At 37.1% G+C, this 16,018-nt stretch overlaps 1 long non-coding RNA gene and 1 pseudogene across 1 annotated transcript; both read left to right on the top strand.

Annotated features, from left to right (window-relative positions):
* Positions 1–634: 634 nt before the first annotated feature.
* On the top strand, positions 635–1,823 carry LOC122012612. The gene is made up of 5 exons (XR_006120279.1): positions 635–703; positions 1,039–1,149; positions 1,356–1,409; positions 1,498–1,614; positions 1,737–1,823. It is a non-coding gene; the product is annotated as an uncharacterized LOC122012612 (long non-coding RNA).
* An 11,011-nt stretch (positions 1,824–12,834) lies between these two features.
* On the top strand, positions 12,835–14,947 carry LOC122011683 (annotated as a pseudogene).
* The last annotated feature ends 1,071 nt before the right edge of the window (positions 14,948–16,018 follow it).

Below are 16,018 nucleotides of genomic sequence, written 5' to 3'. Positions count from 1 at the left end.
TGTTCTTTTGTTTTATTTTTCCTTGTGATTTGATTGTTCTTTTCAGTTAACCTAAGGTTATTTTAGGAAATTAAATATTAGATTTCTATAAACGGTTTTGTCTAGTCGGTGGTGGTTGCTCCCATATCCAAGAAGGCCATGTGCCTCGTCACGTCAGTACTGGGAACTAATTATGGAAATTAATATTTAATGGAATTAATAACTTAAGGTGATTTGGGTCGAACGTGTTAAGTTCCGCAGGAGATCCAAGTCAAAACCTAAAAGAACAAATAGATTAAGTTTTGGATCAAACGTGTTAAGTTCCGCAGGCGATCCAAAATTTAATTTAAAAGAACACATGGTAGCTAGGAAAAGGTTCAGACCTTTGTACAAAATTTTTGTACAGTGGAACCTCTAGGCTTTCCGAGTAGCAACCAACACACTCAGGTTCCCTTCCTTTGGCTCTTATTTCCGACCTTGTAGAGTAGGGCTTCTTTGTCGATTCATTCTTGTACCTGCCTTTTTGGTAGTTTTCATTGATCTTGTTTCTCTATAAAAGACGTAATTTCGATCGTCATTTTTATATACTTTGGCAGGGTTTCAGATCCTTTGTGTGGACTGCAATTTCTTACCAGATGAAAGACATACTGAAGTTATCGTCGTCTTCATCACAGTTTCTAGTTTCTGTTGCTCATTCTCCATGGAGTATCAAACCAATTTATGGGTAACCACTTAACCGTCTTGTGTTTGATCCACTTAACCGTCTTGTGTTTGGTGGTTCGATGGATCTTATTGCCTGCTGCTTGCGTTGTGATTAGTACTTCAACACTTACAGACAAATGATCTGCATTTTATGTTAGCAATCACAATATGTAGCCAATTTATCTTATAAAATTATTTTAGTAATCTGTACGCAATTCTAATTCATGACTCTTTTGTTGTTGATGTGCATGTTATCATGAGCTTGCTAACGGTTAAATTATACTAACTCGACGTGTTTATTTCTTTTGGAACACTAAACTTTAAATGACTTGGTCTTTGTATATTTTCTCATAATAGATACACATAGCTGGACTCACAAGAACATTTGGGCATTATGTGTGAGATCATACTGTTTCTGATATTGATGCATGAAGGTGCATAACTTGTTGAGCAACACAAGGCAAATATGTCAGTATAAATTTCTTAAAACATAATATTTCATATCAAATTGTTTCCATATTTGTGATGCTGCTAAATGCATTTCTATTACTTACATTTGCATTGCTCGTATGAATTAGCTTATCCACCCAAATCAAAGAATAAAGGAAAACAAATGTCAAACACGAATATTGTTCTCATGGTGATAATCATTTTTTCTTGTTGAACTCACACAGGATATTACTCTTGGTGTTTCCCTTGGTTCAGCAACCCAGATCTCCATGTTTGTTGTAAGGATTTAATTTGATGTAGCTTTGAAATGAAATGTTGTGTATATGTTAAAGAATAGCTTACAATGTACTAATTTGCCCTTTTAAGGTTCCATTATGTGTTATGGTGGCTTGGATAACGGGAATCAAGATGGATCTTGATCTTAATCTGTTAGAAACTGGCTCATTGATCATGGCAATACTAGTAATAGCATTCACGTTACAGGTAACTCATTGGGGTATGCTTGTTAGTTACACTAACTTCTGTTGTTGTTTTTCAATTATTTTGAAATGCTAGGATTCAACCAAAATTCTTCCTGCAAGACTCAACTAATGGTACTTTTACAGGATGGAACTTCACATTACTGAAAGGGGCTTGTTCCCTTGCTGTGCTACTTGGCAATTGGTGCATGCTTCTTTGTTTTCAAATCCCCACTTGAGTAAGTCTCAAAAAAATTAAGTCTCCTCCTTAAGTGCATCTTTTTCATCATTATGGTTCAAATTTATGAACTTTGATATAAATTTAACTGACGAATACATGAAGGCATCAGCCAACAAGTTCCATAACCAGAACAGCTGTAGTGATTGTGGCTTAGCTAATAGCTAGTAAAAAATGGTAAAATATTCTTCATAATTACCCATTAATTTCCTACTTGTTGGCTTTACTCTTGAATTCAGCACGTACTTGTTGGTGCAGTGAGCACCAGATGATCGAACCTGAGTTTTGATTATGGCAAATGGCTCAAAGTTAAGTGGTGGTGTTATCTAACAAAGTTCATGGAGCTTGCAGGAAAGTCCTAAGTGATACTTAGGCAAAAGTCCTAGCTGCGGTTAGGCAGGTAAAAACCCTAGCGGGTGGTAACCCTAGGTCATAGGGGGTGGTAACCCTATGCGGGAAGTCTTGGCAGGTCGATGGCTTCAGGCAAAAGTCCTAGGGGGTGGTAACCCTAGGTGAAAAGTCCTGGTGTCGCGAACCAGGTGAAAGTCTGGACTAGCCGGGAAGCGGATGTCCAGCAGAAAGTCCGGAAGCGTCAAATGCCGAGCAAAAGTTCAGTCGATCTGGAGGATCGTACTGGCAACAGGTAAATCTCCTGAGTGGAGTAGGTGAGGACGCGTTCCCCGTAGAGGGAACAGTAGGCGTCGGGTCGACCTAGGGTTTCCGGTAGGAAACCTGAAGTCAGACTCGGACAGTTCGAATGCTGTCAAAACTTTTATTATTATCATTCATTATGTTTCTGTGCTAACTTTGTTTTGCAGGGTATGTGTTTGGGACTAACACATTTTGCAGAAACAAAGGGGCAAGTTACAACTCGGATGAACAGTGTCCGAGGTGCCTCCATGGAGCTTGGAGGCGCCTCGGGTGCGAGCCAGGAAAAGGCCAGCGCAGCAGACTGGAGGTGCCTTGAATGGAGTTCAAGGCGCCTTGGACCAGAGGTTGAAGGCGCCTTGGATAGGCTGAAGGCGCCTTGAACCAGATAGAGTTCGACCAGGTCCGTGCTGATCCACGCGGGTGACTCGGCTCGTTCAAGGCGCCTTGGTGAACAGTATAAGGCGCCTTGAACCCCCTTTATAAGGGGTCTCGACCAGTAGCTTCAAATAACAACTTCCAAGCAATCTTTCTGCTACAAGCTGCTCACGAGACGATCCCGAAGTGCTGCTACGAGACACCGACGACCCGGAGCTCCGAAATCTTCAGATTACGATATTGTCGTCGGTATAACTGTACTTTTTCATTATACTTAACTGTAATACTTGTACTCTTGTCGAACTTATAGTTGTTGCCCACGGAAAGCGATCAAGGATCGCGGGCCTTCGAGTAGGAGTCGTCACAGGCTCCGAACGAAGTAAATTCTCTTGTCTTTCTGTGTGGTTGTTTACTTTCCGCTGCGTTACTTCTCCGATAGATTTTACGATTCCGATAATTAAACTATTTTAGCCACGAGCGCTATTCATCCCCCCCCTCTAGCGCGTCTCGATCCAACAATTGGTATCAGAGCAGGGTCGCTTTGAACTGGTGCAACTACCATTCAAGCATTTTTCGTGGCTTTGTCGTGTGTACAGGGTAAAAATAAAACCTTACGCCTTTCGTTTTTTTTTCCCTCCAAAATTATTTTCGAAAAATTCATTTTCATCCTTTCACGGCTTATTAGTATTGATAAAATATTGAATTTGGCAAAATTTGAAATAATATCTTTTAAAATATTTTTTTAATAATATTTTATTATTTTTCGAAACTGGTGAACTTCTATTTCTATCCTTCCATACCGCATTGCTAATCCAGGATCAAGTCCTGGTACATTGTTTTGCTATTTTTTTATGGGCAAGGTTCTTTTAAATGGCCCTCCAAGAAGGCTTTAGCACTTTTCGCCCCCCGCACTTTACCTATTGGAAGAACCGGATGATCTACCATCTCAAGACGCAAGTCGAGATGTGGATCATCATCCAGACCGGTCTCGACGACTACCGGAGAACTCGTTTCATGTACTAACTGGGATACCAGCATAAGAAAGAAGGTCGAAGCTGATGCCAAAGCAACCTGTATGCTGCAATGCGGGTTGACAAAAGAAGAACTGAATAGAGTCGGACCATTTTCAAGTGCGAAGGAGCTGTGGAACAAACTAATCGAGCTGCACGAGGGCACATCAGACGCTAAAGTAAGTAAGCGTGATTTAATTTTAAATAAATTATATAATATTAAAATGCAGGAAGGTGAGACGGCGAACCAGCTTCACGCACGCATTCGGGACCTACTCAACGGGCTTCATGCGATCGGCCAAAAGGTAGAAAACAGCGACGTAATAAGGTACGCGCTAAGTGCTTTTCCGAGGAACACTTTGTGGGCATCCATGGTTGATGCTTACAAAGTTTCCAAGGATTTATCCTCAATAAAACTAGATGAATTGTTTTCTGAATTAGAATTGCATGAGCAGACTAATGCACGCCCGGTCGAGAAAGGTGTTGCTTTGGTTGCAGGTACTAGCAGAACGCGTGAACCTACGTCAAGGCGCAAATCTAAAATATCAGAGGACGAAGACGATGAATCAGACGCAGAAGACGAAGACGAAGTTATTTCCAAGTTGATAAAAACTCGTACGGAAGATGTGCAAGTCGAAGAAGGCAACTCAAATGAACACAAAGGACATATCAGATGTCACCTACTACGGCTGTAACCAAAAAGGTCACTACAAGCCAGATTGCCCAAACAAGAAGAAAAGAAGAAAGGCATTGAAAGCAACCTGGTCCGAGTCGTCAGACGAGTCCGAGACTGACAAGGAAGAAGAACCAACGAGCTTTCTCGCATTACCGGCGCAGGCTAACTTAATTGATGAAATCGAGTCCGAACTCGAGTCCGAAGCCGAGAACGAGTCAGAAACAGAGTCCGAGCGAAGCCACGGATCCGCATCCGTTTTCGAAGGCCCGATCCCCACTGTAAGTTCTTTTCTCGCCGAAACTCAAATAGATGACTTAAGAAATTTAGTTCCTTATTTGCTTAAAAAATTGGCTAAATCCAACATCCGAGTTAAGTCGCTCCAAAAGGAAGTAATAGCCCTTAAGGAAGCGACTGACTCGAGTTCTTTAACTGAGTCAGTTCAAGTTGGAAGTTCAACTCAAGTCCAACAACTTGAGGAAGAAAATTCCAATTTGAAAACTCAAATTAAAGAACTCAAGGATACGTTAGAACGCTTTACGTCAGGTTCCAAGAATTTGGATCTGATTCTTGGAAAACAGAGTGCCGTTTACAACAAATCCGGACTTGGATTCAAGCCCAAAACTAAATATAGATCATATCTATCGTTGGTAAATAGAAATAAAAGGAACATAATTCAAGCATGGGTCCCCAAGTCCAACCTAGTTAATCAAATTGGACTTGGACAATATTGGGTCCCCAAGGATCAGGTCCACTACCTCGATAGACCATATCGAGGCTATGATCCAGGGGGAGCAAGAAGGAAAACAATTTTAATAAATTAAATTCAAAATTCATAAATCTAAAATTCACAATTAAATTAAAATTCAAAAATTAAAATTCAAAATTTAATTAAAATTCAAAATTCAAAATTAAAATTCAAAAATTTAAAATTCAAATTACAAATTCAAAATTCGAATTCAAAATTAAATTCAAAATTTGAAATTTAAAATTCAATAGAAGGAGGATCCAGAATAGCTGGCACTCCTAACTAAATTACCCGACTGGGTAACCGAACTTAATCTACCCGAAATGGGTAAACAAGAGTAGACTACCCGGCAGGGTAATTAAGGTTAGATAAAATAGGCTAGGTTTAACTTTACTAACAGTACTGGTGAAGTTTTTGGATGATAGTACGTTAGGGAAGCTTGGGCATCGCATGTCTAGGAAGATATGGCTTCGACCTGGTGCATTTGGCCAAGTGGAACTGACCGAAGCTACCCTTAAATGGATCCTAACTAGTTAGACCAAGTTTTAGTATTAAGTTCAATGGGTAAGACTATTTGGAAAACCTCGAAGGCATGGTTACTTTAATGAGTTCCTTGTGACTCACCATAGCCCAGAAGTTTATCCAAAGAATGCTTACTTGTTGAACCCAAAGCTAAACCTGAATCTAACACAAAGTTAAAACAACCCCTTAAACTGAACCACAATTCATCTCACCACAATTATAGGATTACCTGATTGAAAATTTAGATCGGGTGAGATGACTAAGAAATTAAAACTAAAATTAACTTAAATCAAGTTAATTCAAAATTCATTTCAAAAATCTTTTAAAACTTAATTTAAAATTCATTTCAAAAATCTTTTAAAACTTAATTTCAAAATCAATTTCAAAATTATTTAAAAATCATTTCAAAAATCTTTTGAAAATCAATTTCAAAATTATTTAAAAATCATTTCAAAAATCTTTTCAAAATCAATTTCAAAATTATTTAAAAATCATTTCAAAAATCTTTGAAAAACTTATATAAAAATGATTTGAAAAATCTTTTGAAAAACTTATTTAAAAATCCCTTGAAAATTCATTTCAAAAATCTTTTGAAAATTCTCTTCAAAAATCTTTTCAATTACTGTCAAAATATTAATTTAAAAGGATTTAAAAATATTTAATTATCAAATTCTGATTGGTAAAGATAACTCTAATTAATAAATTCTCAAAAGTTTAGCATTTTCTCATTTGGAACTTAAATTTTCAATAATTTCAAATAATCTCATCTCAAACTCATTCATAAGCTGCACATGTTTGATAATCTAGAATGGATGAGCTGGAATTAGGATAATATAAAGTTCTTCTTATGCTTGTACTCTAAGACCCTAAGAATTTAATTTGGCATTAATTAAGGGGGAATAAACAGAGTCATGCTAGTACTTTAAGGCTAAACAAATTCCTTTAGGGCTCTGATACCCAATCAAGTTAAATAATTTAATTTGATTCATGCTTGGACACCTAAACTCAAAGAAGTTATTAAGGCATTAACTTAAAATTTAAATTATCTATGCAACAATTCTTTTCAAACACCTTATGAATTGAGCTAAGTACTTCACCTAAATTTTTTTTAAGTCTGAGTACTTAACTATGCTACCCTTTAGGGGGAGCTTAAATTAACTAGACTATTTCTCTCTTCTTAATTCTTTTTGATTTATGTCAAAGGGGGAGAGAAAAGTCAAAGTTAAGAAATCAAGAATGAAAGGGGAGCATAAACTTTAAATTTTATTTATGCATTGATGCTTCAGTTAACTTTCATTATTTATTCCTTTATTTAAAGTTATGTTTTACTTAACTTTGAACCAAGATGCCATAATCAAAAGGGAGATTGTTGGTGCAAAGTGCACCAGATGATCGAACACGAGTTTTGATTATGGCAAACTCAAAGTTAAGTGGTGGTGTTATCTAACAAAGTTCATGGAGCTTGCGGAAAGTCCTAAGTGATACTTAGGCAAAAGTCCTAGCTGCGGTTAGGCGGTAAAACCCTAGGGGTGGTAACCCTAGGTCATGGGGGTGGTAACCCTAGGGAAGTCTTGGCGGTCGATGGCTTGAGGCAAAAGTCCTAGGGGTGGTAACCCTAGGTGAAAAGTCACGTGTCACGAACCAAGTGAAAGTCGGACTAGCGGGAAGCGGATGTCCGAAAGTCCGAAGCGTCAAATGCCGAGCAAAGTCCGGTCGATCCGGAGGATCGTCTGGCAACAGTAAATCTCCGAGTGGAGTAGGTGAGGCGCGTTCCCCGAGAACAGTGGCGTCGGGTCGACCTAGGGTTTCGGTTGGAAACACGAAGTCGAACCCAGTTCTCATGACTTGTCAAAACTTTTATTATTATCATTCATTATGTTTACGTGCTAACTTTGTTTTGCGGGGTATGTGTTTGGGACTAACACATTTTGCGAAACAAAGGGCAAGTTACAACTCGGATGAACAGATCCAAGGTGCCTCCATGGAGCTTGAGGCGCCTCGGCCAGGAAAAGGCCAGCGCAGCAGACTGGAGGTGCCTTGAATGGAGTTCAAGGGCCTTGGACCAGGTTGAAGGCGCCTTGGATAGGTGAAGGCGCCTTGAACCAGATAGAGTTCGACCAGGTCCGTTTGATCCACGCGGGTGACTCGGCTCGTTCAAGGCGCCTTGGTGAACAGTATAAGGCGCCTTGAACCCCTTTTATAAGGGGTCTCGACCAGCAGCTTCAATAACAACTTCTCCCAAGTAATTCAAGTGCTACCGAAGTGCTGCTATGAGACACTGACGACCCGGAGCTCCGAAATCTTCAGATTACGATATTGTCGTCGGTATAACTGTACTTTTTCATTATACTTAACTGTAATACTTGTACTCTTGTCGAACTTATAGTTGTTGCCCACGGAAAGCGATCAAGGATCGCGGGCCTTCGAGTAGGAGTCGTCACAGGCTCCGAACGAAGTAAATTCTCTTGTCTTTCTGTGTGGTTGTTTACTTTCCGCTGCGTTACTTCTCCGATAGATTTTACGATTCCGATAATTAAACTATTTTAGCCACGAGCGCTATTCATCCCCCCCCCCTCTAGCGCGTCTCGATCCAACAGTACTTGCTTGCAGAGTAGGAGCTGGCGAATTGCTGCTTCAACCAAACCATATTCCCCTGAACAAATTGAGTCTTACAATAGCTTTTTTACATGTACTTTTAATTTGAGTTTTGCTTAGTTGCTTTCGTTTACCTCATGACAGGTGATGCTGAGACGGTTTTGTCCTTGTAAGACTACTCTATTGTTTGTTATACGAGATAAAACAAGGGTGAATATTTTCATATGTGCATTTTTCAGCTTCCGTATTGGAGACTCCTAATCTAATGAAAATGAGTATTCATGTGCATTTTTAAAACAACAATTTTTAAAAACGAAAGCAACATATGGTATAGGTCACGAATATTTTCACTTGTGACGAGTTGAAATGATATCAGCTGGTTCTAACAGTTATACTGATCCATAAAATTGGTATAGTTAGCACAATTTGGTTTATGCCAATGTTAGTTCAGATCTTATTATAGGTTTGTAAAGGTTATATGAAAATGATTCACATGGTATAGGCCATCAACTAGCTGGTAAAATTAGTCTTGTTCAAAGTTTTGGACCATGGTCACTCTGGCTTGTTATGCCCAAAGAGAGTAGCACAAACAACACCACTAAATTAGAAGTTGAAGCTTAACTAAATATACCAAACTTGATTTCCTCTTGTTAGAGTCAAGTTTATTATGTTCTAGTGTACAATTTTGTTCATACTACTATGACTTTAGTTTTGCTGATAGTTTCATGCTATGTGATGGCCTTATTTCAGTCACAATTGAATGAGGCTATTTTAAGAGAGGATTATGGAGAAGCTGCAAAGCTGAAGTTGGCCATAACTGGTGCTACAAAAAGGATATTGTTGGAGCAACATTGACTATTATGAATGTCTGAAACTTGTCTTATACACTTATTGTATTTAATTTATATTCTAAGCACTCTTGTTGCCACAGAGAGCTATAAAGGAAGAGCGATACATCGATGCAACTTTCATTCGTGATCATGTTGGGGCAGGACTGGTCAGTTTATTGGAATTAACTTGTTGCCAATTCTTACATCATCTCCATTAAGCTATGCTTGTCCCAATTTTTTGGTTTTAGCTACATGAAGCTATTCACTCCATTGAGCTTTATTCATTTTGCTATATGCAAGCCTATAACAGTGGTTGCCAATTCTTATATATTGATTGAAAAAAATTCTTCAAATGTTGAATGCATACAGAAACTTAAAGCAATGTTCAGAAAGGGTGCATGCGACTTAAATACTGATGAAAAAGGTATTTTGTGGTTTTTATGCAAACTGCACATCCTCAAGCTTTGAGATCTTACTAGAGTGTTGCTGCTGTAATGTTGAGACATAAGGTACATGACTTCCTCTATGATTCCTTCTTTCTATTGCTGCTGTTAGCTATTCGATCTAGCTGCTTTCACATAATACATGGTTTAAGATATAATGTCAAGTTTATATATTCATCAACTTTTTTCATGCTCACTTGCTTGACTACTCATGAAAATGTGAAGTGGCAACGTTTCTCGTGCTTATTTGGCCATTCTTTTACTTAAACATTTCAGAAGGTCCAGATTTATGTACGTACTTCACAATTTGGTTTCTACTGTACAAAAGATGCAAAGCTGCAAGAAGTTTATAATTATTTATACATGTTGATAAGTTTTCTACTTTTGGAGCTTGTTTGTTTCAATTATCAATTTAGTTTGTAGTGGTTTATTAGATTTATTCGTTTCAATTATCAGTTTGCAATGATTATCAGTTTATACATGCATGTTTATACTTTTTTCTATGGCTTTAACTATATTTTATTTTCAGAAAAGGGAGAAAGCTGGGTTTGCAAGCTAAGTCTATGAAATTCTGTATGCAGAAAACGGACCAGTACGTGAAGATTGTTGTGGTCTGATAAACTTAATTTTATGGTCTTATCTTTTGTGGTTATGGTCTGATAAACTACTTGTGGTCATGTTTGGATAGCTTGTAGTAATTGTAGAAGTTTATAAATTTAAGTGAATGTATATATATGTTGTACCAGTTTTTGATTGAGACAAGATGTATAAAAGACAACTGAATGTATATATGTTGAAAACAGTTTTTGTGAATGTATATATGTTGTACCAGTTTGTGTGCAAAAGAATTATAATGTTTTATCTATTCGCGATGCATTTTCTAATCAACATAGACAACAATTTTTTAACCGTTGTGAAAAGTATTCAAAGACAATGATTTTAAACTAAATTTTGAAGAAAGACAACAGTGTATTTGTTGTCAAAAGCATATCTGCGATCAAATTTTTGCAAAACTAGCAATTACAACGGTTTTATACTGTTGAAGAACTGTTGTCTTTGGTATTAAAAGACAACACTTTAAATCCGTTGCATGACTGTTGTCTAATGTGGTCAAAGACAACGGTTTTAAACCGTTGTCTTTTACCGCACATTTAACAACAGTGTCAGTTACAACGGGTTTAAAGGGCCTATGACAACGGTTTTTAACCGTTGTCTTTTAATGTTTTTGTTGTAGTGGTACGTCGTCTACTATGCCCCGCGCGTGTCTGGCTTCCTCGGCTACGGCTCCGTCTCCAACCTCGAGGGTGTCCAGATCCGGAGCTATCTCATCTGGTACGGCGTCAGCTACATCAAGGTCGAACTCCCCTACTCCGATTTCGTCTACATCCAGTTCGGCTAGGTCACTCGCAAGCTCGGCATTGACCAGTTCCAGCACATACACTCTTGCAGAGGGAATCTCTCTCTGTTTCAGCGCGCCAAGAAGGTTGTCCGTTTAGCGTTCGAGGTAATGCCACTGTGTAGTTTCTGCGTTTACAATCGATTTACTTTAGTCCATGAGTCAGAGAGACTTTCCAAGTTGCAAAGGTTGCAGGGAGAATTTAAAAGGGCTTATTTTATCCTTGCTTGATAGAGAAACTAAAAAGAATCCAGCTGGACTTCATTGATTCAATGTTCTTGTGAACAAGTGGAACGATGTCTTTAGTAGTATGAGAATTACAGACTCCGTCGGTCTAACTTTGAACTAAATCTTGCTAACAAAACAAAAAAAGAAGAAGAGAGAAATAGATAACCCTAGTAGTGTTTTCAATGTTCTTTTTGTCATTTAGTATAATTCAGGGAAATATTGAAGTATAGTCCTGAAATTGGTCAAAGAGAATCTCTTCCATAGATCTTGTTTCTTACGAAGTGTTTTTCTTTTCATTAGTGTTATTATAGATCTATCAAAACTTTTATAGGGATTTTTCTTATCTTTCATAATGCTTTTTTTTTAAAAAAAATCAAATTTATCTCAACATATCCCACAACTGTTAAGTCGATGATGTAGAAAATGTAGATCAACCTCTTTAACTACATTGCTTGTCAATTGAGGATAAACTTGCAACGTTAAATTAGTGGAAAATGGAAAAACCTTACTTACCCCTGAATCCCTAACCCCACAGTTGTTGAAACCCTCCCTCGACTTTGCTGGTGCCAGCCTCAACAACATCTAGCTTGACTCCCTGCTGGCATATTACCTCAATGGTGACTTTGCCTTCCTTGCCAACTTCACAAATCATTTATTAATTAACTCTTTTTTATGTTTTCATAGATATGGAATTCCATAGGTTGTAATAGATTTATTAATTAACCCTTTATTTTATGCAAGTATGTCTATGATGGGGAATTTTGTTATTGGTTATATATTGAACCATTTTTTCCATTTCAGAATATTTTTGTTCCCCAACTTTGAGCAAGTCATGTGAAAGAAAGAACCATACTGCCCTTTTTTACAAGAATTTTTGTAAGAAAGCAGTTGCAATCAACATGAGTTGTAAATTTTACATATACTGCTTTATGCATTTCATTATACACTCTAGTCGGTGAACTTCAATTTGTCCATGGAGTATGTAAGTTTGTCATGCACTATTCATTCCCTTGAAAAAATGCTTGAAATTAATAGAATTTAATCTCTATCGTACATAATTTCCATTCAGGATGACAACAGATATAACTCAAGTAGAGGTACACATTTAAATCTCAAACGTGCAGAAAAAGCTCGCATATTGGTTAACAAGATTCCAGGTATGATTTGCACAACCTTGATAAATTTAATTTTAGGTAAAATAATGGCATGTAGCCATGAGGTAAGGAATGTATCCGATCCACCTGGTGAAATAGGTTTGCTTTTTAAGTAATTATGATGATTTTCTTTTTTGTCTCCCTTTAACATATTTAACATACACTTGGTACTTGGACACTTTACAGTGGTTGCTTGTGACTTGTTGATTATTTTTTACGTTTATGTGCCTTATCTGATGATTCTCATGACTTGCCTTGAAACAAGGTAGTAGTAAATTCTATAATTGTGTGAGTGTAGCTGATGGGTAACTTTTGATTACAAAATGTGTATTATAACCAAGTTAATTGCTGATCTTTGTTGGTGTTCATTTGAACAGATTATTAATGTGGAAGCATGTGAGAGTGGCAGTATCTTTGAAGGTTTAATGCCAGAAGACCTTAATGTATATGTGACAACAACATCCAATGCTGTTGAAAGCAGCTGGGGAACCTACTGTCCTGGGATGGATCCTCCACCACCACCGGAATATATGACTTGCCTTGGTGACTTGTACAGCGTTGCATGGATGGAAGACAGGTTAGAGTTTTATACCTAAACAAGTCATATCTGTTGTCAAGTTCAAAAGGTCTAAACATTTTATTGCATTTGATTTTTTTTTTTTTCATGTTAATGGGCTGACATTAGATTGTTTGGTTCCGCTAAGGATTTTTTTTTTAAATATATTTCCTTCTTCAGTGATTTTGTTTCTTTTGAGATGAAACAACCAAGAGGCACTGAAGTACAACAAATCAGATTAGAGCATCGAATCCAAGTTCAATTGTTGAATTTTCTGATTAGTAACTTAGTTTTAATTACAAGATGTTAGTGCATTACAGAATAGCTACATTTTTAAGTCTTGCTAATGACATAGCTTTATTTGTTTAAAATTTCCCCAAGAAAATTTTGCTTCGGACATTAAATGCTTTTTACCTTTTACTCTTCTCAAAGCCATAACTTGGTCTTTCTTGAAAAACTTTGTCAAGAAATTAGCGTGTGGTTACTGTTGTCACAATAACAGAATGTAAATTTTACTACTGCAAAAGTCATATCTTGGTTCTTAATTTTGACACAGCCTGGTGTGCTAACTCATTTAAAAGATAAAAAGGAGCCAGAACTTCCATTTGTAATGGTATTCCTGTTTTTAAGGGTAGAAATCCTCCAAACATAGGAGCCTTTTCAATATGATGGCATTGCTAACCTTCTAATTATATTTATGGCAGTGAGAATCACAATCTAAAGGAGGAAACGGTTGGGAAACAGTATGAGTCAGTAAGTTCCTCTTAATCTCTATTATAGTCCTCTTCTTGTTTTTTTGAAGGGTTTCTCTGATAATGTGTTCAGGTGAAGATGAGGAAATCAAACCAGAACACATACAGTGCAGGGTCTCATGTGATGGAGTATGGTGATAAGAATGTAAAACCTAAGAAGTTGTACCTTTACCAGGGCTTTGACCCTGCCAATGCCAATTTACTGAGAATGCACTTCGCCTCAGCAAGCAGATGGGAGTCATCAATCAGAGAGATGCTGACCTCCTATTCTTATGGCACATGGTGAGTGAAGAACACTTCGATTTCCCTTATTATTTTTATGCTATTTCCATTCGTGGCAATGATTTAACTTGGAGACTGAATGATTTAATAAGAACATTGTATCTTTGGTACCATTCTAAGGGCCTAGTACCAAGGGATGTGTGAGTGACCTTGATTTCTAGCATATTGATCGATAATGTTATATTTAACCTGTGAACTTGGAGCAGTGGAGAGAAAAACTATATACACGGATTTCATATGTAAGTAGGAAACATGGCAGTTTCAAGTGGTTTTAACTATTAGTATTGTCTTTCAACTGATTTAGACCCATTTGTCGATCTTTTCATGCAGTTTCCATCTTTTAACACTGCAGATTCTGTTTTGGAGCACCTTTTTAACCCCTTGCATTGTTCTTATATCTTAACAACCTAGTGTTTGCTTTCAGTATGAAAGATTAGAGGAAGGGTCAAACAAAAAGAAGGAAATTCTCTCGGAGATCATTGAGATGATGATGCACAGAGCACACCTTGACAGTAGCATCAAACTCATCGACAATCTAATTTTTGGATCGGATGTTGTACCTTCAGTCCTCAAAACCATGAGGCCATCTGGTCAGGCTCTGGTTGATGATTGGGTTTGCTTGAAAACAGTGGTAAATATTGTGCTCTAGCGTATTCATCTTCACAATCTATTTTATTAAACATGATCATGTGTTAACAAAAAACCTTAGGTCCAAGCATTCGAGTTGCATTGTGGATCGCTCACTCATTATGGCATGAAGTATATGCGAGCTTTCGCAAACATATGTAACGAGGGTGTCTCGAAGGATGCAATGGAAGAAGCTTGTGGTAATGTTTGTGGAAGCTACAACTCAACTAAGTGGAGTCCCTTTATCCATGGCTACAGTGCATGATCTTGTATCTCAAAATTGCACATCTAGTGCAATGTAAGCTCATCAGTGCTCATACATAAATATATACACACTAGCAGTAGGAATAGTCATATGCTTACTTAAACTTGTTCAAGGGTGTTGTTTCAGATAGCCAGAGCCACCTAAAATCTCGGTCTTGATATTTTAATTGACAATGCATGTTAGCTAATATAATTAATTTAAAGTGGTAATTGGGTCAATACTGGAAGATGGTTATAGAATTTTAGTATTTATAAAGTTTGAATGTATTCTTGAGGTAGTCTCCTAACGTGAACTTGCTCAACATTGATTTCAACTCAATTTGATTGTTCAAGGTGGAATTCTCTTTCTCAAATTTTGACACAGATTTTTCTTAAGTTTTGACACAGGTTGTATCTTGAATCTTCTTGGTAAGTCAAATTCAGTCTTCTCCTTGAGTTGTATTGACAGAAACTACATCAGCAATGCATTATTAACTACATGTATTATTCTTCTGTTTTTGTTCTTTGCTGTAGTTAAGTAGACAAAATTATACTTTTGTTTGACAGATTAGAACAGTGGATGTTTTAACTCAGAAAACTAGGCATTTGAAGGTGAAAAGTGGTGAGATTAGGGAAATGAAAGGCGCAAGAAGAATGAAGCAGTATAGCAAGTTGAACAGATTCTGATTCTCATAATTTAATGTAGCCTTAGCTTGATTTTTTACTCACGATATTCTACCTTGATGTGTTGTTAAAAGAATGTTCTACCTTGATTCTGATATCTATTAGCTTTTGATGTAAAAAGAATATTTGTGTATTTTATGAATATTGTTGTAAGAAGAATATTTATGTAATTTGTGAATATTTGTGTATTTTATGGATACTGTTGAATGAAGAATATTTGTGTAATTTGTGAATATTTGTGTATTTTCTTGGTTATTGTCGGTTTTTCACTATTTCGGAAATTAAATTTGTGTTGGTAAAAAATACTGATATTACATTGGTTTTCCGTCGCTGCAAAACCGGTGTCATTAACTAATATTACATCGGCCGTATACCGCTGCCAAAACTGGTGTTATTACCATATAATATTACATCGGTTTTAC

This window comes from Zingiber officinale, chromosome 8A, assembly GCF_018446385.1.
Source record: "Zingiber officinale cultivar Zhangliang chromosome 8A, Zo_v1.1, whole genome shotgun sequence".
In the NCBI taxonomy this organism is placed as follows: Eukaryota; Viridiplantae; Streptophyta; class Magnoliopsida; order Zingiberales; family Zingiberaceae; genus Zingiber; species Zingiber officinale.
Note: the sequence above shows the minus strand (reverse complement) of the source record. Positions and strands in the feature narration are given on the sequence as shown.